Genomic DNA, 24503 nt, shown 5'->3' with positions numbered 1-24503 from the left:
GTCTAATCTAGTAGTAATACAATGGGATGATGTTTTTGCAGGGGAAAATGTAAAAGATAAATGGGCAGTCTTTAAAACATTGTTAGAAAAGCACACTTATCAGTGTATACACTTGGGTAATAAGTATAAAAGAAATCAGTCAAAACCAATGTGGCTAAATAAACAGGTAGGGGAGGAAATGGACAAGAAGAGGAAGGCGTTTAGATTCTTTAAGTCAGAAGGGACGGAGACATCTTATCAGAATTATAAGGAATGTAACAAAAATTGCAAAAGGTCAATCAAATTAGCAAAAATGGATAATGAAAAAAGGATTGCAATAGAAAGTAAGGTCAACCCTAAAAAGTTCTTTAAGTACCTTAATAACAAAAAAATGAGAAACGAAAATATAGGACCATTTCAGTGTGAGATGGGTAGGCAGATTATTGGAGATAAGGAAAAAGCTGAAGTATTAAACAAATTCTTTGCCTCTGTGTTTACCAGGGAAGAATCAAGTTCAATAGTAGTGCCGCAGGAGGAAGCCACAACCTCCATATTTATGAACAATTAGTTAACTGAGCAAGAAGTTCATAAGCGACTTGAAAAAATTAAAGTAAATAAGGCACCTGGCCCCGATGGCATACATCCAAGAGTTCTCAAGGAGTTAAGCTCAGTAATAGCAAAACCATTATATTTAATATTCAAGGACTCCATTTCCACAGACTCAGTACCACAAGATTGGCGTAAAGAAGATGTGGTGCCTATATTTAAAAAGGGAGCTAGATCACAACCGGGAAATTACAGACCTGTAAGCCTGACTTCAATAGTAGGGAAACTACTTGAAGGTTTAATACTGGATAATATTCAGGAATACGTAATGGAAAACAAAATTATTAGTAATAGTCAGCATGGATTTATGAAGGATAGATCTTGCCAAACTAACCTGATTTGTTTCTTTGAGGAGGTAAGTAGGAATTTTGACCAGGGTAATGCAGTTGATGTGGTCTACTTAGATTTTGCAAAGGCTTTTGATACGGTTTCACACAAGAGGTTGGTGTACAAAATAAAGAAAATTGGACTCAGTAATAATATATGCACCTGGATTGAAAACTGGTTAAAGGACAGACAACAGAGGGTTGTCATAAATGGAACTTTTTCAGGTTGGGCTAAAGTCGTGAGTGGAGTACCTCAGGGATTGGTACTGGGACCCCTGCTTTTTAACTTGTTTATTAAGGACCTTGAGGTTGGGATCGAGAGCAAAGTCTCCATCTTTGCTGATGATACTAAATTGTGTAAGGTAATTGAACCAGAGCAGGATGTAATTTCTCTTCAGAAGGACTTGGAGAGACTGGAAACGTGGGCAGGTAAATGGCAAATGAGGTTTAATACAGATAAATGTAAGGTTATGCATTTGGGATGCAAGAATAAAAAGGCGACTTACAAATTAAATGGAGATATATTGGGGGAATCCTTGATGGAGAAGGATTTAGGAGTGCTTGTAGACAGCAGGCTTAGCAATAGTGCCCAATGTCATGCAGTAGCTGCAAAGGCAAACAAGATCTTATCTTGCATGATACGGGCAATGGATGGAAGGGAAGTAAACATAATTATGCCCCTTTACAAAGCATTAGTAAGACCACACCTTGAATATGGAGTACAATTTTGGGCACCAATCCTACGAAAAGACATTATGGAACCAGAGAGAGTGCAGAGAAGAGCCACCCAATTAATAAAGGGGATGGACATTCTAACTTATGAGGAGAGGCTAGCTAAATTAGATTTATTTACATTAGAAAAGAGGCGTCTAAGAGGGGATATGATAATTATATACAAATATATTCAGGGACAATACAAGGAGCTTTCAAAAGAACTATTCATCCCACGGGCAGTACAAAGGACACGGGCCATCCCTTGAGGTTGGAGGAAAGGAAATTTCACCAGCAACAAAGGAAAGGGTTCTTTACAGTAAGGGCAGTTAAAATGTGTAATTCATTACCCATGGAGACTGTGATGGCAGATACAATAGATTTGTTGAAAAAAAGGTTGGACATCTTTTTAGATGGGAAAGGTATATAGGGATATACCAAATAAGTATACATGGGAAGGATGTTGATCCAGGGATTAATCCGATTGCCAATTCTTGGAGTCAGGAAGGAATTAATTTTTCCACTTAATGGGGTTTTTGTTTGCCTTCCTCTGGATCAATAAGTAAGTATAGATATAGGATAAAGTATCTGTTGTCTAAATTTAGCATAGGTTGAACTTGATGGACCTACATCTTTTTTTAAACTCATCTACTATGTAACTATGATGTATGACTCAAAGCGAATTATGATTTTTCAAGACTACTCAGTCGCGATATCGCAAAAAAGGAGAGACTTCAGTAAAGTATGCACCACTTTATTCAGACAAAAAAGAAAATTTGCCCTGGTATACCCAGCAACCTTAAGAATCTTTACAGACACAGGAGTAAAGACCTTTACAACGCACGGACAAGCAGAAAAGTATGTGGCGGAGATGTCATTGGGCGGAGGAAGAAACGAGGGAAGCCATGCGACAAGAGGAGAGGAGGACTAAAATGAGGGGGGAGACTCATAAAGGATCTAATTACTCGGATGTTTGACTGTTGCAAAGATGAACAACGCAACAACGGCGAACTCACACCACAAGTGTATACTGCCCAGAAAGGAAAAAGAGAGAAAAAAAAAAAAAACAACACAGACTCATTACATACATATCCCGGACTCTATGTGAAACATTACTTAAAACAGGGAGGGGGAGGGGAAAACAAGAGTGAACGAACGAAAGAGGGGGGGGGGGTCAAACACTGCCCCAGAAGAAGAAGAAAGAGGGGTAAAGGGGGGGGGAAGTCATACACAAAGGGGGGGATAGAGAGGAGGGGAATGAGGGGACGGGGGGAGGGAGGGAAGGAAAAGAGGAGAAAACGGATGGGAAGGGAGAGGGGGGGGAGAAATCGGGAATAAGGGGCGAATGTTTAACTGTACCAATATGCTAATGTCATGCACTAACCCAAATATGTTTCCTTACTGTTTTCTATCTACCATGTGCACTCTACATTGCAAGGGAAGTAAGGCGAACCAGATAGAACGAGACAAGGACTGCCCCCGGATAGAAACAAATCACAACCGAGGGAAAAGACCGATCCCCAAGGGGGACAAAGACGAGAAACAATGCTTCTGACGTGAGGTACTCAGATACACAAGCACACAAACAAACAATGAGGTAAGGACAACAGAAACGGGAGGGCAAATCCAACCCCAAAAAAACAGAAAAACATAATATAAACAGGGAGATCAACACTGGGCAAAGTAAAAGAGACACCATAACAACTACACACACACAAAGAAGCCATTAGGAAACAAGGTCAAGACATCCGAGGGCCAAAAAATAAATTATAGCCGGGACCCCCCTTGATCACCCTTGCTAGTGGGGGGAAGTTGCGCCTGCGCGGATGTGAGTTGCAAAAGCCCGCGAAGGAGGAGAGTGCTAATTGGTGGGAGGTGGCAAGACCCTTGTCCCAGCAGCCCCGCGGGTACCTTATGACAGGGTTGATCCAATGGGCTAAGAGTGTGGAGGAGAAAAAGGGAGGTTGTTGCGCGCACGTGGAGCAGAGCAGGAGAGGAGTGGGAGAGGAGTAGGAGAGGAGAGGAGACGGAGCTTAGGTGTAGGGGAGGCCCCAAATCCCCCCCCCTCGTAGGCGTGTGCCCCCGGCCCAGTTAGGCCCTGAGTCACGGTAGAGACAAGCAGAGCTAGGGATTGCCGTAGTGAGGTTCCTGATCCCCATTTGTATCAGTCGAGTGGAGCAGGACTGTCCTAATTGGCGGGAGGTCTGGGCTATTCCCCCGCTATTCAATTTCGAGTGTCCGGGTGGGATCGCCCTGGATCACCGCGTGGGTGGGAGGACGACTTCTGCTTCGGGTGGATCCTTTGTGAAGAGAGTAGCAGTCCCGGGTACCGGAGTACCCGGCAGGTATTTCAACAAGTGCACCAACGGTACCATCCATTCATTCGGGACTCAGTGGCTGCGCAGTCACACACATATATGTACACATATTTGGCTCACTTGGGCGCAGGAGGACTTATCCCTTGAGGGATCGGACACGGGGTGGGATCACCCGGTGGAGGGATCGGGGAGTGTTGGCGTCCGCCGTGGCACAGTATTGAGTGTCTCCGGAGGGAGTGTATTGCATGTATATTCATGTGAGGGTTCAAATGCAAGTAAAAGAAGTTGGTTACAGTAATAGGCTTTGTGTTAGTGATTGCTGTATACGTATATGTCCTGCGAAGATCCACTCCCCCTCTGGCGGGAGCTGTCGCAGGTGGAGGCGCTGCACCCAGTATAGTTATTACGCGAGTACCCCAGGCTCTCCGTGGCAGAGACTTAGGCCCTGTGAGCCTACAGGTGATACAGCACATAGTAGCGGCCTGCAAGCGATAGGAAGCAGGGCCACATTTGGAGACGCTGCTGAGATATTAGACCTGGGGTGCCCCTCGAAGTTAAATTATTGTCACCATGGCCCTGCCTACCCATCAAGAAATACGTGACTGGGCACGCCAAATGCGTACGCCTGCCCGTCGCGCCGTAGCTGTGACCCGAGTACCCATGGCCTTACCCTTAGAGACATTGCAAACGGCCTTGCGACAACTTCTGGGTTTTGCCAAAGCCCGCCTGGTAGATGTACTCATAGATCAAGACTCTAAATGGAACACCTTGCTTGTGGACTGTCGGCGCGACCTAGTATTGCTCGAACCTGGCACCCCCCAATACCTACCGCTGCCCCGATGCCCCGCCTGGTGGTAGCCCTTTTGTCTACCCCCTTCGAGACCCCCCCCGTACGACCGCTGAGTGAAGACGACCCCACCCTTCCCTTTGCTCTCTACGCTGAGAGCGAGGCCGGTAGTTGCCAGTCAGGATCCAGTTATCCCGGTTCAAGTGCATCCGCAGAAACAGGGGTGCGCGGTGACATGCTGCAGAAGCTTAGTGAAAAGATAGACCAGTTAACCGCCCCTCTGAGTCTGCCACCGCTAGTAGAAGCGCTCACGCTAGCCACGCATGCCCAAAACTACCGGAAGTTAAAAGCCTTCTCGGGGACACTCCCTGTGCCTACCGGGGAGGACGGGATAGAGACATGGAAGGAACACACTCGGGGAGTAATGGAAGAGTGGTCCTGCACCGACGTGGTGAAGCGGCAGCGGCTCACGGAGTGCCTGCGGCCCCCAGCGTCCACCCTGATCAGCATTCATCGCGAACAACACCCCGAACTAACCTCGCATCTGATGATCGAGTTCCTAGTGGAAGCATATAGCGCCAAAGAGGATGATGGCGCGTTATGGGCCAAGTACTATGCCATAAATCAAAGGGAGGGGGAAGATCTGTCTGCCTACATACACCGCGTACAGATCTCTCTAGGACCGTTGCTGCATCATAAATATGTGATACCCTCCCAGATGAACGAATATCTCCGTAAGCAATACCTCCGTGGGTCCAGCCCTACTCGCCCTACAGCCAGCATGATTCGTGATCACCTCACACGGGGACCCCCCCCTTCGTTCATCCAACTCCTGCAGCAGGTAAAAGAACACGAGACGCATCTGATGCTGCACTCCGCTCAGAAATCTAGAACTAGCAGCAGCACTAAACCCAAGGTGAATGCTGAAAAGAAGGAGGAACCTCCCGACAAGCCTGGATCAGAAAAGCCGAAATACGCAGGATGGTCTTCGCCTCCGCCCGATCGCCGTGCAACTCCCAGAGACATTTTCTGCTATAAATGTGGAAAGAAGGGACACATATCGTACGACTGTAGGATGGGTGATTCTCGACACCGGAGTCCATCTCCCAAGAAATTCCCGCCTCAGGCTATGTTTTGCGGGGTGTATGCGGCCGATACCGACACGCCCGGGACCCCCCAAGGCGGAGACTACCCGGCAGAAGATGGCAACCGGGTGGGACCAGTAGCCTTGATCCGAGTGCTAGTGGACGGGATCTACTCTTCTGCCCTATTAGACACTGGGTCCCAAGTCACCATCATTTACAGGGGTTTTTATGATCGCCATCTTCAGAAGCGGCCTCTGCGACCGGCTGAACATATCAAGGTACGCGGCCTAAGTAATGACGACTATCCCATCGACGGCTTGGTGACCGTGGACTTGGAAATACAACAGCTCAACACGGGAAAATCTCACCCCATGAAGGTGGACGCCTTGGTGTATCCAGAACCCAGAGATACCCCCAAATACCCCATCATCCTCGGTACTAATGCTGATATCGTGCAGGCCGTCATCCGGGCCTATCTATACGAAACTAATGAGCTCCCCATGTCTAGCCTGCAGTTACAGCTGGTTCAAGCTGACCCAGCCCCTCCCACCTCCCCTTCGGATGACTACGGACTGTTGTTCTTTGGCCGGGGAGGGCTGACACAACTCTTTCCAGGAGAGACGCAGAGGGTCCCTGCTTGGTGTGCCTACGCGGACCGGCTAGATGAAGAGCAACAGTTCTCGCTAGAAAGCACCCCAGAAGAGGATGTGCGCCGGGAATATCGCCTCATACCCGAATTTCGACATTGGCCCGCCGCCATTCCTCGACGGATTTTCGGAATGGTACAGAACCTGTCGCCATTCCCAATGGCCATCGATGTGGGTCAACGGATAGGGAGGATTTATCCTGTCAGCTCAGTAGAAGATGCCGTGCGAGTGAACGCGACCCGAGTGGAAGAAACCGGTGCAACACTAGACTTTGACTTTGGCTCCTCCGAGTTGCCGGAAGCCTGGAAGGAGCGATTACGAGTGCAACTGGAGCAAAGACGAGCCGTATTCTCTACCAGTGAGATGGATGTGGGGTGTAGTCGCAATGCCCAACACACCATCCGGATGACCGATGAGAAGCCCTTCAGGGAGCGTTCCCGTCGCCTCGCTCCCCGGGACATGGAGGATGTGCGGACGGCTATCCACGAGATGGAAGAGGCCGGAATTGTCAAGGTGTCCCGAAGCCCTTATGCCTCCCCTATCGTAGTGGTGCGGAAAAAGAATGGTACGGTGAGGTTATGTGTGGATTATCGGACGCTGAACAATCGGACGGTACCGGACCAGTACAATCTCCCACGCATAGAGGAAATCTTGGATACCTTACACGGGAGTCAGTGGTTCAGCGTACTGGACTTGAGGTCCGGATACTACCAAGTCCCTATGAGCCCCACGGATCAAGAAAAGACCGCGTTCATCTGCCCCCTAGGGTTTTATCAATTCCCCCGTATGCCCCAAGGCATATGTGGGGCCCCTGCCACCTTCCAGCGGCTAATGGAGAAGACTCTAGGGGACCTGAACCCCCGAGAATGCCTGGTGTATCTAGATGACATCATCGTCTTCGGGAAGACCCTGGAAGAGCATGAGGCTCGGCTCTTGAAGGTACTGGATAGACTATCCCAGGAAGGCCTCAAACTCTCCTTGGACAAATGCCGGTTCTGCCGGACCTCCGTGACGTACATAGGGTACATAGTGTCCGGCCAGGGAGTGGGCACTGACCCTGCCAAAATAGAAGCTGTCGTCAACTGGCCCCGTCCTGAGAATGTGGGAGAGTTGCGCTCATTCCTGGGATTTTGCGGCTATTATCGCAGATTTGTGGAGGGGTATTCCCGCAGGGCCAAAGCCCTCAACAACCTACTCAGAATATACCCAGTAGATGCGGGCCAGAAGGCAAATCCCGCCCGACAGCCTTTCGGGGACAAATGGACCCCCGAGTGTGAACAAGCCTTCAACGACTTGAAACAGAGCCTGACGGTGGACCCGGTGCTGGCCTATGCCAATCCTGAACAGCCCTACATACTACATGTGGATGCCAGCCTGAGTGGTCTAGGGGCCGTGTTACATCAAAAATATCCTGAAAGATTGCGACCCGTTGCGTACATCAGCCGCAGTCTCACGACCAGTGAGCAGAACTATCCTGTGCACAAGCTCGAGTTCTTGGTCCTTAAGTGGGCCATTGTAGATAAACTTCGGGACTATCTGTATGGGGTGTCGTTCGAGGTGCACCGATAATAATCCTCTCATCTATATCTTGACCTCCGCCAAACTCGACGCGGCCGGACATCGCTGGTTAGCAGCTCTCTTCAATTACAATTTCACCTTGAAATATAAACCGGGCCCCTTAACATAGGAGCGGACGCCTTGTCTAGACGACCGGGGTTGGCTACTATCGCCGATGAAGATCAGTGGGAAGAGATCCCGGGGCCGGGAATAAGAGCTCTATTTTGCACTGCCGCCATCATAGATGATCAAGTTGCATTTTCGGAGTTACGAGTAGTTGACTCTCTAGGGTGCGCCTCCACCGCTATACCCGAAGCCTATCGTGACCCGAGTGAAATGCATGTCACACCCGACCAGATTATCGCCTGGAAAGATATGGTGCGGTACCAAGAGCAAGACCCGGTCGCAGGGGTTATCCGTTATGCCATTCGACACAATCGCCGGGACTTCCTTCGCCAGACTCTGGGGGATGTAGGAGGCATACTGATGCGAGAGGCGGACAGATTCGAGATTCAAGATAATCTGCTATACCGAGTGGTAGAATATCATAATCACCCGAATCGACGACAACTAGTGCTACCAAAACGACTGCAGTATCTAGTGTTGAAAGCTCTTCACGATGAACACGGACACCTGGGGATAGATAAGACCTTTGGACTGGTGAGAGATAGATTTTTCTGGCCCAAAATGAGAGAAGCCGTGGAGCATCACTGTCGAAGGTGTGTGCGGTGTATCCAGCGGAAGACTCTGCCAACCCGAGCTGCCCCCATCGGCCACCTAAAAAGTACGAGACCCATGGACCTAGTCTGTATGGACTTCTTGTGCATCGAGCCCGATACCCAGGCATAGGAAACATGCTGGTCATCACTGATCATTACACCCGCTACGCTCAGGCCTTCCCGACGAAAGACCAAAGGGCCATTACGGTGGCTAAAGTACTCTGGGAGAAGTATTTCATGCATTATGGGCTTCCTCAATGTCTACACTCCGACCAAGGACGGGATTTCGAAAGCAAGTTAATAAAAGAATTGCTGAACCTCCTACACATCAAAAAGTTCCGTACCACGCCTTACCACCCTGAGGGGGATGCCTTACCGGAACGCTTCAACCGCACTCTGCTAGATATGTTGGGCACGTTAACTGGGGTGGAGAAGACTGAAAGGAGTCATCATGTGGAAACTCTCGTTCATGCCTATAATTGTACTCGACACGACTCTACCGGGTTCTCACCGTACTTCCTCATGTTCGGCCGCGAAGCCAGACTACCGGTGGACATACAGTTGAGAGTCGCCACCGATGGGGTACTTCCGATATGTACAGAGACTACAGGAGAGTCTGCAGCGGGCCTACGGTCAAGCCGAGAAATCCACCGAAAAATTGAAAGCCGGAAACAAGAGACGGTATGATCATAAAGTGAAACACAGAGACATTAAACCTGGTGATGCCGTACTTCTCTGCAACCTGGGAGTACCGGGAAAACATAAGCTGGCCGACCGATGGCGAGAAGGGGTGTACGAGGTGATTTCTCAATTGCCCGGCCTGCCCGTCTACTGTATCAAAGACTCAGAGGGTCGGGTGAAGACCTGGCATTGTAATCACCTGCTCCCTATTCCCCAAAGAGAAGAAGGAGAATTGGAGTGGCCTACCTCTCCCCTGAGTGGAGAAATGTCATCAGGAGAAGAAGTCGGGAACGGAGAAAGCCTGGAAGACCAACAGGAAGTAACCTCTCAAAGGGGCCTTCCGGCCGCGGGGGCATCTCCCGAAGGAGCTACGGGTAAAGAGCCCCTTGGTCCAACGACAGAGACGCTGACTCCAATGAGCCAGCCGCTAGATCCACAGAGCCCGTGCTTTGTGCCACAAAGAGCCTTTATAGATATACCCAGTGTGACAAACGCCCCTCTTTTGTAGCGCTGACGTCTGTCTGGGTTCTTCCCGACACAGTCTTCTAGGGTTATTTATACAAAAAACAGGATCATGCAAAGTATTATGCTGCTTAACTCAGGCTTCTGCCTGCTTTATTTTCATCCAAGTAAGGTACTGCAGCTTTAACAAGTGTAGATTAGAGGAACTCAGATACTTTCATTCAGCAGTTCACTCATTTCAGTGTTACAGTATTTCCCACACTGTTATTTTTAAGAAATAAAACCAAAATCATATAAACAAAATCCTATCCCTTTCAGGGATCTAACTACACATCAAAATCAGTCTCTCTAACAGCTGCTGGCCAACTAACCTGGTTCCCCAGCTTAAAACAATGCTCTCTTATTTAGGGTCACTAGATACAGCACAGTCTTTTAGCAACAGCAATAAACACTTGTTTTGTCTTATTTGTTCATGGTGGGAACTCGGTCCCAAGTGTCCAGGCAAATCCTCTGGTACTGTGATACTTGGAGGGGCCGTCCACCCCGAACTGGATTCTGGGGAGCAGCGATACCCCCAGCCTCCAGGCTCTAAGGAGAGAGAGTGAAATGCAAAACCTCTCTGCTCTAAATACCTGTGCATGTGATTAGAAGAGCAGGTGAGGGAGAACTAGAGCCATTGTAATCTGTGGTCTGGATTTTCCATCCAGCTGCCTGAGTTAATGGGAAGCTGTGGAACGGATCATTTTTAACTATTCCTGCACTTTCTGACCTAAAATGGGGCAGAAAGCTGCCTAACATCTTTGGACTATGTCACATATCCCCCTCCCCAGCTCACACCTACTGGGGTGAGCGGCCATGGACCTCACTGGGGTGAGCGTCCTACCTGAAATACTTGAGCTAACTGATCAGTACAATATTAAGTATTCACATGACACGAATATGAACTTTTTCCACGGCAATTATGGACAATAGGTTTCGTCATAAGAGACTATACTTGGCATTGGCAAACATATTTTGTTGCTCTCTATTAGGGAACTATTTTGAAAAATAAGTGTCTATCACACATTCTTACAACCCAGGATATGCTAAATATATTCACAAAACCAGACAATTTCTATTACCTCCCTGGGTTTTTCTACTCTAGAATATGAACCTCATTATATATTTACCAACCGAAACGGGCATTTTTTTTTTCTATATTGTAAGCTACAACTATTTTTTTTTCCTTATACTACAGCCTTGTAATCTTAAGGGCCATCAACCCTGTATATTAATTTGTAGTTTAGCTACATTTTCAACACAGAGAACCAATATAACATTGCAATATTTCAAAATGCTTATTCTAGAGGCCTAATATAGCATAACTACACTAGCTTATTTGCAAAGTTAAGTGACATAGTCCACTCATATAACATAAAAATCGGTCATTCCCAAACATTTTTTCCTTTTTTTTTTTTTTGACTTCCAGTCCATTACATTTTCTGACTTCATTTCAACACCCGCAGCAACCTGCAAATTACTGGACTGTTTCTTTAGCTTCTGACGGAACTCTGGGGCCGGATAGTCTTTGTCTTTATATTGTGGCCCAGAGTGGCGAGATCCGGAAAAATTCAAGGCCAGCATTGACCTTCGTCGCTTTTGCTTTGCAACCTTTGAACCTTTATGGTACTTCTTACTGCCATGTATTTTCTCACGACCATCACTCTCAGAGATTTGGGATTTTCCCTTTGGGGCAATTATATGGTACTTAGAAGATGAAGCACTGATTACCTGGAGCACCTTCACCTTGATGGGGCTCTCACTAACTCCGGCTGTACCCTGTGGCATTTTACCTTTGCAGCCGGCAGGCATGTAGTCTTGGACCTCTCTTTCCTGAGGCCTACATTTATTCAGGCGGAAGTATCGCTGGATAACCAGTGACGCATTTCTCAGGGTTTGATAACGAATCCTGTTCTGTGTCATCCTAGTCAGAGACTGGATTTTTATAGTTGCTCCTTTCATAATGAGGAACCTGTTTCGTACCATGCGGGCACGGTAGAATGATTGAAGAACACAGGCTGCTTTATTCCGGCGATTGGACTGATGAATTTTCATCCCTCTGTAGGCAGCCTGTAGGATGATAGTTGCGGCGCGTTTACACCGATAATTTTCTCTTTCCCTTCTTCCTTGGATAAGAGCTTTGCAGTGCTTCTGAATTATTCTAATGCTTTTCTCCTTTTTCAAAACGTTAAGTTCCTCCACGAGAGAATTCTGTTTTGTGCATACATGTCGCAATTCTGTTCTCAGAGCGTCCATTTCTTCCTGGTGCTGGCTCTGAGTGTGCATCAATGCATTCTGTAGTGCTTCCTGCACTTCTAATTTTTCCTGAGTCAACTGTTTCTTTACTTTTTCTGCTTGGTCAGTCAAATCTGAATTTTCCAATTTCAGACTCTCATTTTCTTGCTTTACAGTCTCTAACTCACTTAGGGCAATCTCATGGGTTTGCTTCAACATTCCCAGCTCTGTGTTCGGACTGTGGCCCTCCAGGCGTGAGTTTTGCACCTCTGTGCTGAGCGCATGAACCTCTTGTAGAGCCTTCCCGTATTTCTGTTTTAGGATAGCAATCAATTTGTCAGACTTAATCTGTTTTTCATCCATGCTGGCAATTATGGTGTTGGCCTTTTCCAGACTAGTCGTCACCTCTTCCAGCTCACTCCGTAAGAGAGACTCTGTTTTCTTCAAAGCCTCGTACTCTTGTAAAGCTGGGAGTATACACCTCTGTAACTCGGCGTTCGCTTTTTGCACCTTCTTCCAACATTCTCGCTCCTTCACCAAATCCTGCCACAGGACTTCATAATCATGGCGGGCAGCTTGGAGTGCAGAAACCAAAGCCTCTTTATCCTGGTTCAAGGATTCAGTTTCCCTTTGCTCCTCCTTTTCCTTTGCCACTGTTCCCATGACAATTCTGCCGGTCACTCCGGTCTGAGCACATCTCGGCGCCTTTCTGACGCATGTCCTGACAGCGCAGGTTCAAGTGGCTCGGTCACTTCCCCTGTGACTTGAGGAACAGTTTTCTTTTTCTTCTTCTTTGTTTTTGCTTTATTAGCTCCAGAGATATCAGTGGTACTGGGCACACACTCACTGGTAGCTTCCAAATCTTGCTTGCACTCACAGGGCATTGCTTGCTTTTGCAGCTGTTTGTCTTTGAAAATTTTGGGACACACATCTTCCATGTGACCTACTTCACGACAGGCCCAGCATACTAAATTCATCTGTGGGTACGGCTCTCCTCCCGGGGCCACATACGAGTCGTCGTCATCATCATCGTATGGCCTGAAGGGACACTGTTTTTCAAGATTACGTGCATTGCAAAACAAACATTTCACGTCGGCCATTTTAGAAACCCGGCAGGGACAATGTGCTAGCTGCAATTTCACTCACTTCAGCAACTTACATACAGCACTTGCTAGCTGAAAATTTACTCACTTCAGCAAAAGGCATTAGCTTTACAAACAGCACTTGCTAGATGCAAAATTTTTTTTTTTCTTCAGCAAAACATTTTGGTTTTCTGTTTGGGTTCAGGGTGCTATTGCATCCACACCTTGCACATTCTCTGTGTATGCTAGAAGCACAACTGATATACACAGTGGGACAGACTTCACTCATAGCATCTGTACTTTAGTTCAGCTGGGCGGCCATTTTAAACCCCCACATTTATTTGCAAACCCACAGACTTTTAGTGTCGACCCGCATTCTCCACCATATGTGACAAACGCCCCTCTTTTGTAGCGCTGACGTCTGTCTGGGTTCTTCCCGACACAGTCTTCTAGGGTTATTTATACAAAAAACAGGATCATGCAAAGTATTATGCTGCTTAACTCAGGCTTCTGCCTGCTTTATTTTCATCCAAGTAAGGTACTGCAGCTTTAACAAGTGTAGATTAGAGGTACTCAGATACTTTCATTCAGCAGTTCACTCATTTCAGTGTTACAGTATTTCCCACACTGTTATTTTTAAGAAATAAAACCAAAATCATATAAACAAAATCCTATCCCTTTCAGGGATCTAACTACACATCAAAATCAGTCTCTCTAACAGCTGCTGGCCAACTAACCTGGTTCCCCAGCTTAAAACAATGCTCTCTTATTTAGGGTCACTAGATACAGCACAGTCTTTTAGCAACAGCAATAAACACTTGTTTTGTCTTATTTGTTCATGGTGGGAACTCGGTCCCAAGTGTCCAGGCAAATCCTCTGGTACTGTGATACTTGGAGGGGCCGTCCACCCCGAACTGGATTCTGGGGAGCAGCGATACCCCCAGCCTCCAGGCTCTAAGGAGAGAGAGTGAAATGCAAAACCTCTCTGCTCTAAATACCTGTGCATGTGATTAGAAGAGCAGGTGAGGGAGAACTAGAGCCATTGTAATCTGTGGTCTGGATTTTCCATCCAGCTGCCTGAGTTAATGGGAAGCTGTGGAACGGATCATTTTTAACTATTCCTGCACTTTCTGACCTAAAATGGGGCAGAAAGCTGCCTAACATCTTTGGACTATGTCACATATCCCCCTCCCCAGCTCACACCTACTGGGGTGAGCGGCCATGGACCTCACTGGGGTGAGCGTCCTACCTGAAATACTTGAGCTAACTGATCAGTACAATATTAAGTATTCACATGACACGAATATGAACTTTTTCCACGGCAATTATGGACAATAGGTTTCGTCATAAGAGACTATACTTGGCATTGGCAAACATATTTTGTTGCTCTCTATTAGGGAACTATTTTGAAAAATAAGTGTCTATCACACATTCTTACAACCCAGGATATGCTAAATATATTCACAAAACCAGACAATTTCTATTACCTCCCTGGGTTTTTCTACACTAGAATATGAACCTCATTATATATTTACCAACCGAAACGGGCATTTTTTTTTTCTATATTGTATGCTACAACTATTTTTTTTTCCTTATACTACAGCCTTGTAATCTTAAGGGCCATCAACCCTGTATATTAATTTGTAGTTTAGCTACATTTTCAACACAGAGAACCAATATAACATTGCAATATTTCAAAATGCTTATTCTAGAGGCCTAATATAGCATAACTACACTAGCTTATTTGCAAAGTTAAGTGACATAGTCCACTCATATAACATAAAAATCGGTCATTCCCAAACATTTTTTCCTTTTTTTTTTTTGACTTCCAGTCCATTACATTTTCTGACTTCATTTCAACACCCGCAGCAACCTGCAAATTACTGGACTGTTTCTTTAGCTTCTGACGGAACTCTGGGGCCGGATAGTCTTTGTCTTTATATTGTGGCCCAGAGTGGCGAGATCCGGAAAAATTCAAGGCCAGCATTGACCTTCGTCGCTTTTGCTTTGCAACCTTTGAACCTTTATGGTACTTCTTACTGCCATGTATTTTCTCACGACCATCACTCTCAGAGATTTGGGATTTTCCCTTTGGGGCAATTATATGGTACTTAGAAGATGAAGCACTGATTACCTGGAGCACCTTCACCTTGATGGGGCTCTCACTAACTCCGGCTGTACCCTGTGGCATTTTACCTTTGCAGCCGGCAGGCATGTAGTCTTGGACCTCTCTTTCCTGAGGCCTACATTTATTCAGGCGGAAGTATCGCTGGATAACCAGTGACGCATTTCTCAGGGTTTGATAACGAATCCTGTTCTGTGTCATCCTAGTCAGAGACTGGATTTTTATAGTTGCTCCTTTCATAATGAGGAACCTGTTTCGTACCATGCGGGCACGGTAGAATGATTGAAGAACACAGGCTGCTTTATTCCGGCGATTGGACTGATGAATTTTCATCCCTCTGTAGGCAGCCTGTAGGATGATAGTTGCGGCGCGTTTACACCGATAATTTTCTCTTTCCCTTCTTCCTTGGATAAGAGCTTTGCAGTGCTTCTGAATTATTCTAATGCTTTTCTCCTTTTTCAAAACGTTAAGTTCCTCCACGAGAGAATTCTGTTTTGTGCATACATGTCGCAATTCTGTTCTCAGAGCGTCCATTTCTTCCTGGTGCTGGCTCTGAGTGTGCATCAATGCATTCTGTAGTGCTTCCTGCACTTCTAATTTTTCCTGAGTCAACTGTTTCTTTACTTTTTCTGCTTGGTCAGTCAAATCTGAATTTTCCAATTTCAGACTCTCATTTTCTTGCTTTACAGTCTCTAACTCACTTAGGGCAATCTCATGGGTTTGCTTCAACATTCCCAGCTCTGTGTTCGGACTGTGGCCCTCCAGGCGTGAGTTTTGCACCTCTGTGTTGAGCGCATGAACCTCTTGTAGAGCCTTCCCGTATTTCTGTTTTAGGATAGCAATCAATTTGTCAGACTTAATCTGTTTTTCATCCATGCTGGCAATTATGGTGTTGGCCTTTTCCAGACTAGTCGTCACCTCTTCCAGCTCACTCCGTAAGAGAGACTCTGTTTTCTTCAAAGCCTCGTACTCTTGTAAAGCTGGGAGTATACACCTCTGTAACTCGGCGTTCGCTTTTTGCACCTTCTTCCAACATTCTCGCTCCTTCACCAAATCCTGCCACAGGACTTCATAATCATGGCGGGCAGCTTGGAGTGCAGAAACCAAAGCCTCTTTATCCTGGTTCAAGGATTCAGTTTCCCTTTGCTCCTCCTTTTCCTTTGCCACTGTTCCCATGACAATTCTGCCGGTCACTCCGGTCTGAGCACATCTCGGCGCCTTTCTGACGCATGTCCTGACAGCGCAGGTTCAAGTGGCTCGGTCACTTCCCCTGTGACTTGAGGAACAGTTTTCTTTTTCTTCTTCTTTGTTTTTGCTTTATTAGCTCCAGAGATATCAGTGGTACTGGGCACACACTCACTGGTAGCTTCCAAATCTTGCTTGCACTCACAGGGCATTGCTTGCTTTTGCAGCTGTTTGTCTTTGAAAATTTTGGGACACACATCTTCCATGTGACCTACTTCACGACAGGCCCAGCATACTAAATTCATCTGTGGGTACGGCTCTCCTCCCGGGGCCACATACGAGTCGTCGTCATCATCATCGTATGGCCTGAAGGGACACTGTTTTTCAAGATTACGTGCATTGCAAAACAAACATTTCACGTCGGCCATTTTAGAAACCCGGCAGGGACAATGTGCTAGCTGCAATTTCACTCACTTCAGCAACTTACATACAGCACTTGCTAGCTGCAAATTTACTCACTTCAGCAAAAGGCATTAGCTTTACAAACAGCACTTGCTAGATGCAAAAAAATTTTTTTTCTTCAGCAAAACATTTTGGTTTTCTGTTTGGGTTCAGGGTGCTATTGCATCCACACCTTGCACATTCTCTGTGTATGCTAGAAGCACAACTGATATACACAGTGGGACAGACTTCACTCATAGCATCTGTACTTTAGTTCAGCTGGGCGGCCATTTTAAACCCCCACATTTATTTGCAAACCCACAGACTTTTAGTGTCGACCCGCATTCTCCACCATATGTGACAAACGCCCCTCTTTTGTAGCGCTGACGTCTGTCTGGGTTCTTCCCGACACAGTCTTCTAGGGTTATTTATACAAAAAACAGGATCATGCAAAGTATTATGCTGCTTAACTCAGGCTTCTGCCTGCTTTATTTTCATCCAAGTAAGGTACTGCAGCTTTAACAAGTGTAGATTAGAGGTACTCAGATACTTTCATTCAGCAGTTCACTCATTTCAGTGTTACAGTATTTCCCACACTGTTATTTTTAAGAAATAAAACCAAAATCATATAAACAAAATCCTATCCCTTTCAGGGATCTAACTACACATCAAAATCAGTCTCTCTAACAGCTGCTGGCCAACTAACCTGGTTCCCCAGCTTAAAACAATGCTCTCTTATTTAGGGTCACTAGATACAGCACAGTCTTTTAGCAACAGCAATAAACACTTGTTTTGTCTTATTTGTTCATGGTGGGAACTCGGTCCCAAGTGTCCAGGCAAATCCTCTGGTACTGTGATACTTGGAGGGGCCGTCCACCCCGAACTGGATTCCGGGGAGCAGCGATACCCCCAGCCTCCAGGCTCTAAGGAGAGAGAGTGAAATGCAAAACCTCTCTGCTCTAAATACCTGTGCATGTGATTAGAAGAGCAGGTGAGGGAGAACTAGAGCCATTGTAATCTGTGGTCTGGATTTTCCATCCAGCTGCCTGAGTTAATGGGAAGCTGTGGAACGGATCATTTTTAACTATTCCTGCACTTTCTGACCTAAAATGGGGCAGAAAGCTGCCTAACATCTTTGGACTATGTCACACCAGCCCTCAAGGGCAGAGATGGAGATACCAAATGAAAATTGCTACTCTCCCAAAAAGGTAGCTGAAGAACAAATTCGCAGAAGCCAAAGAGCTGGTCAACCTCCAATGAGGCTGGCTTACGATCACTTTGGGGCACCCCATTATGAGGCTCAGCAGTGGGCTCACAATCGCGTCCAATCCGTTATTATCATGTTCAGTGAGATGTACAAGTTGATTTAGAGACCTATGTATTAGCTGTTTTTCATTATATAATGGTTGTACTGTTATCGTTCTCCAAGCGGGGACGTTGGAATCCACAGGGGGGAGGATATAGCCAGGACCCCCCTTGTTCACCCTTGCTAGTGGGGGGGAGTTGCGCCTGCGCGGATGTGAGTTGCAAAAGCCCGCGAAGGAGGAGAGTGCTCATTGGTAGGAGGTGGCGAGACCCTTGTCCCAGCAGCCCCGCGGTACCTTATGACAGGGTTGATCCAATGGGCTAATAGTGTGGAGGAGAAAAAGGGAGGTGGTTGCGCACACGTGGAGCAGAGCAGGAGAGGAGTGGGAGAGGAATAGGAGAGGAGACGGAGCTTCGGTGTAGGGGAGGCCCCAAAACCCCCCCTGCGTAGGCGTGTGCCCCCGGCCCAGTTAGGCCCTGAGTCACGGTAGAGACAAGCAGAGCTAGGGATTGCCGTAGTGAGGTTCCTGATCCCCATTTGTATCAGTCGATTGGAGCAGGACTGTCCTAATTGGCGGGAGGTCTGGGCGCAGACCCCGCTATTCAATTTCGAGTGTCCGGGTGGGATCGCCCTGGATCACCGCGTGGGTGGGAGGACGACTTCTGCTTCGGGTGGATCCTTTGTGAAGAAAGTAGCAGTCCCGGGTACCGGAGTACCCGGCAGGTATTTCAACAAGTGCACCAACGGTACCATCCATTCATTCGGGAATCAGTGGCTGCGTGTCACACTTGCCTCTGATCCGCGCGGAGACCGACTCAGGGAAGCACCACGGGGCAGAGTCATGCGCCCACGCACTGCCAGGGCAGTGCAGGCGCAGCGGCGTGATGGCGAAGCTCCGCGAGACGCATCACGCACGCGCACGGGTTGCTCGGCAACCAGGAAGCAGGAGAATGTGAGGGAGCTGCTGGAGCCTCCCACAGGCGGAGACTTGCTGAGTAAACCGCATGACGTCATCACGTCGCGACGCGCATCGCGCACGCGCGCGGGTTGCCCGGCAACCAGACCTAGCATCAGGAAAGCCTAATTGCAAGCTGTTTTTGATCAGTGTCTCTCTGACACCATTGGTGGACCAGTACACACCCCTGCAAGGTAATTGGACCCTTCCCACATATATACCTGCTTCTGCCTGTCCTTCATTGCTGAGCATAAACTCCTGTTTATGCATTGTGCTCACCGCTGCTGTCTAGTTTTGTCTTGAACTTTGTCTGACCTGTTTGACCCTGCCTGTTACTTGGATTCTACACTCTCCAGCACTTTGATCCCGGCTTCGTTACTCGACTACTCTACCTTCTATTACCCAGGACCTTGGCTACGAAACTCTACCTACCCGGACTCTCCAACCCTGGAACACGGCAAGTACCCTGACTACCCTGACCTCTCCAACCCTACGACGCGGTACGACTAGGACTACGCATTCCGGACAGGACTGCGTGGTTGTGGGTCGGTGCCTATCAATCCCCACCTCAGCCCCGCGGTCTTCCGTCCTGTTTGTGGTGAGCGCAGCGTGACAATATGCTCAGCCCAACAAACATGGACGCCGCTGAGGTGGCCCGACGCTTAGACACCCATGAGGAATGCTTCCGGCAACTTACCGGCTCATTTACACTAAAAGAACAACTAGTTTCCCAACTTAAACAAGACGTGGATACCCTGACTGAACAAGTTAGACGTCTAACAGTATCTACCACCAACCCCGTTCCACTCGCAGCCACTCCTGCACTTATCACACCTACCTCCGAACCACGACTACCTGCGCCCAACCGTTATGCAGGGGATCCCAGCGGTTGTCGGGGGTTTCTGAACCAGTGTTTCATACAGTTTGAACTAATGCCCTCTCGCTTTCCGGTTTCTCGTACTAAGGTCGCATACATAATCTCCCTGCTGACTGACGCCGCCCTGGCATGGGCTTCTCCTATCTGGGAGCAACGCCCAGATTTGACCTCTGACCTTACTCTCTTCATCACCGAATTTAGAAAGGTGTTTGACACCCCAGGGCGTAAGGTTACGGCTGCATCCACTCTGCTTAATATTTCTCAGGGAGACCGTACTGTGGCTCGTTATGCTCTGGACTTCCGGACGGTGGCGGCCGAGACCGGCTGGAACGATGTGGCTCTATCAGCAGTCTTCTGGCAGGGCCTGTCCGAACGGTTGAAGGATGAATTAGCAGCTCTGGATCGTCCCGCTGGACTTGAGAACCTGATAGACCTGTGCATCCGGATGGACCAGCGCCTCCAAGAGAGAAGGATGGAGAGAAACAAACACCCCCGAGGTATACAATCGTCTTCTTTGTCTACCATAGGGCCTCTACTCTCCACAACTCCTGCCCTAGATGAACCAATGCAGCTGGGAGGGACTAGCCTTTCGCCTATCGAGAGGCAACGAAGAAGACGAGCGGGACTATGCCTCTACTGTGGCAATAACGGCCACCTGGTATTCAACTGTCCACTGAAGCCGGGAAACGCCAAAGCCCAGTGAGTATAAGGAGGATCACGCTGGGTACTGCAACTCTTCCCCCTCCTCAAACCTCTACGAGGTTTTATCTACCTATCTCCATATCCGGTGAGACCTTCACAGTACAGACACAGGCCTTTCTGGACTCGGGGTCAGGAGGAAACTTCGTGGACCAAAAGTTCGCCTTCAAGAATAAAATACCGTTGGTACCCAAAGATCGACCGGTAGGTCTTGAAGCCATTGACGGACGACCCTTGCAGCCCGCGATCATTTCCTTACAAACCATACCCCTTAACATCATGACTAGCGACTTTCACTCCGAGACTATAACCTTTGATGTCATTCACACCCCCTCCTCAAACATAATTCTGGGACTTCCGTGGCTCCGGATCCACAATCCTGTCATTGACTGGACAGAGGCCACACCACTTCGTTGGAGTTCTTTTTGCTTGGAACATTGCATGTCTGCTCCAAAGGCAGTGGCAGGAATGGAGGTCACGGATCCTGACAGGGTACGGCTGCCGGGGATATACGAAGATTTCCGCGATGTCTTTGACAAACGTCAAGCAGAGGTACTTCCGCCACATCGGACGTACGACTGTCCTATAGATCTTCTACCCGGGGTCATACCTCCCAGAGGAGGGTCATACCCACTATCTATTCCTGAGACCCAGGCCATGAGAACATATATTCAGGAGAATCTCCAGAGGGGGTTCATTAAGAAATCTTCATCACCTGCGGGGGCAGGATTTTTTTTCGTCAAAAAAAAGGACGGAACCCTCAGACCCTGCATTGATTACCGGGGCCTCAACAAACTCACCATAAAAAACCGCTACCCCCTTCCGTTGATAGCCGAACTGTTCGACAAACTCCAGGGAGCCAGGATCTTCACCAAACTGGACCTCAGAGGAGCCTATAATCTGGTTAGAATCAGAGAAGGAGACGAATGGAAGACAGCATTCAATACTCGCGACGGGCATTACGAGTACCTGGTCATGCCATTTGGATTGTGTAATGCTCCTGCGGTCTTCCAAGACTTTGTCAACGACATTTTCAGAGACCTTCTGGACCACCATGTTATAGTATACCTGGACGATATATTAATTTTTTCCAGATCCATGCCGGAACATATGATGCATGTCAAACAAGTCCTGCAGCGTTTAAGAGAGAACCATTGGTATGCCAAGCTCGAGAAATGCCATTTCCATCAAACATCCACCTCTTTTCTCGGCTACATCATATCGGATACCGGTCTTGCTATGGATCCTACCAAGGTCAAGGCGGTACTCGAATGGCCCTGTCCCAATCCCTCAAGGCCATCCAAAGGTTCCTCGGTTTCGCTAACTACTACCGGAGGTTCATTCAGGGATTCTCATCGGTAGTAGCACCCATCACGGCACTCACACAGAAGGGAGCTGATCCTACAAAGTGGACTGAGAAGGCCCTCCAGGCTTTCGAGAGAATAAAGACGGCATTCGCCTCAGCACCCATCTTAACCCATCCAGATCCTTCATTACCTTTTTTTTTGGAGGTCGACGCCTCCGATGTAGGAGCAGGTGCTATACTTTCACAGAGAAAGAATCCTCAAGCTCCACTTCATCCTTGTGCATATTTTTCAAAGAAATTTTCCTCCGCCCAAAGGAATTACGATGTAGGTAACCGGGAGCTCCTCGCTATCAAGCTGGCTTTGGAAGAGTGGAGGCACTTACTGGAAGGCACAGAGTCACCAGTCACGATACTTACGGACCATAAGAATCTTCTGTACATTGAGGGAGCACGGCGACTAGGATCTCGCCAGGCAAGATGGTCCTTATTCTTTACTCGCTTTAACTTCCTCATTTCCTACATCCCTGGTTCAAAAAACATTAAAACCGACGCCTTGTCACGACAGTTCCTGGTAGAGGATAACAAGGTGGATCAACAGGAGACCATTCTCCCTTCCACTTGTATTTTGGCTGCAAATACTTTTAGTGCCTTAACGGACATTACTAAGGCTCAGAACAACATCCCGGCAGGACTCAACGTTCTGGAGGACCGGTTGTTCACTCCCCGTAAATTCCAGAGGAGAGTCATGGAGTGGGGACATTCATCCAAGACTGCAGGCCATCCTGGCACCAAAAGAACTACTGAGTTCATCGAACGCACATTCTGGTGGCCCTACATGCGGAGAGACATACAAGCCTTCGTAGCTACGTGCGCTACTTGTGCTCGAAGCAAGACGCCACACAACAGACCAGCAGGTCTCCTTCAACCACTACCCATCCCAGTACGTCCATGGACACATATATCGATGGACTTCATCGTTGAGTTGCCCAAATCTAGAGGCATGGACACAATACTTGTGGTGGTGGACAGATTTTCCAAACAGGCACACTTCATCCCTATGAAGGGTTTACCCACTGCACCAATGTTATCCGAAGTTTTCATCAGGGAGATCTTCAGGTTACATGGGGCCCCTCAGGTCATAGTGTCCGATAGAGGATCCCAGTTCATCTCCCGGTTCTGGAGGGCGTTTTGTAAAAATCTGGACGTTACCCTACACTTTTCATCGGGATATCACCCCCAGACCAATGGACAGACGGAACGCACCAATCAGTCTCTGGAACAGTTTTTGAGGTGCTTTATCGCTGACACTCAGGACGAATGGGCGGAACTTCTCCCATGGGCAGAATTCTCCCACAATAATCTACAGAACGAATCATCCCGACAGTCACCATTTATGGTCAACTATGGCTTCCATCCGTCGGCACTTCCTTCCCTCATCTCCAAGTCTGGAGTCCCGGCTGCAGAGGACAGGATTCGCCACTTACAAGACCTATGGCAGAAGATCCATCGGAATCTACAGCACGCTGGTATATTACACAAGAGACAAGCGGATCGTCACCGAAGAGAGGTCCCAGGGTACTCTGTAGGACAAAGGGTTTGGTTATCTACCAAAAACATTCGGCTAAAGGTAGCTTCACCCAAACTGGCACCACGTTTTATCGGCCCTTTCCGCATCACCAAAAGGATCAACCCAGTAGCCTATCGGCTTGAACTGCCAAAAAATATGAGGATTCCTTCTGTATTTCACTCATCCCTTCTCAAACCTTATCATCAAGACTCATCCTCCAAAGGACAATCTAAACCTCCGCAAACCATACTGGTAGAGGGCCAACAAGAATACGAGGTTCAGACCATTCTCAAATCCAGAATATCCAGAGGAGGATTACAATATCTTGTACACTGGAGAGGCTATGGCCCAGAGGAGAGAGAGTGGATTCCTCATCATCAGGTACATGCCAACCGCCTCATCTCTGCCTTCCACCGTAGGCATCCTGAGAAACCATCTCTGGTTCGCCCGGAGGTCTCCCCTCAAGGGGGGGATACTGTCACACTTGCCTCTGATCCGCGCGGAGACCGACTCAGGGAAGCACCACGGGGCAGAGTCATGCGCCCACGCACTGCCAGGGCAGTGCAGGCGCAGCGGCGTGATGGCGGAGCTCCGCGAGACGCATCGCGCACGCGCACGGGTTGCTCGGCAACCAGGAAGCAGGAGAATGTGAGGGAGCTGCTGGAGCCTCCCACAGGCGGAGACTTGCTGAGTAAACCGCATGACGTCATCACGTCGCGACGCGCATCGCGCACGCGCGCGGGTTGCCCGGCAACCAGACCTAGCATCAGGAAAGCCTAATTGCAAGCTGTTTTTGATCAGTGTCTCT

The sequence above is a fragment of the Ascaphus truei genome, chromosome 4 (genome assembly GCF_040206685.1).
Source record: "Ascaphus truei isolate aAscTru1 chromosome 4, aAscTru1.hap1, whole genome shotgun sequence".
NCBI lineage: Eukaryota > Metazoa > Chordata > Amphibia > Anura > Ascaphidae > Ascaphus > Ascaphus truei.
The sequence above is the reverse complement of the archived record's forward strand: the minus strand, read 5'-3'. Positions refer to the sequence as shown.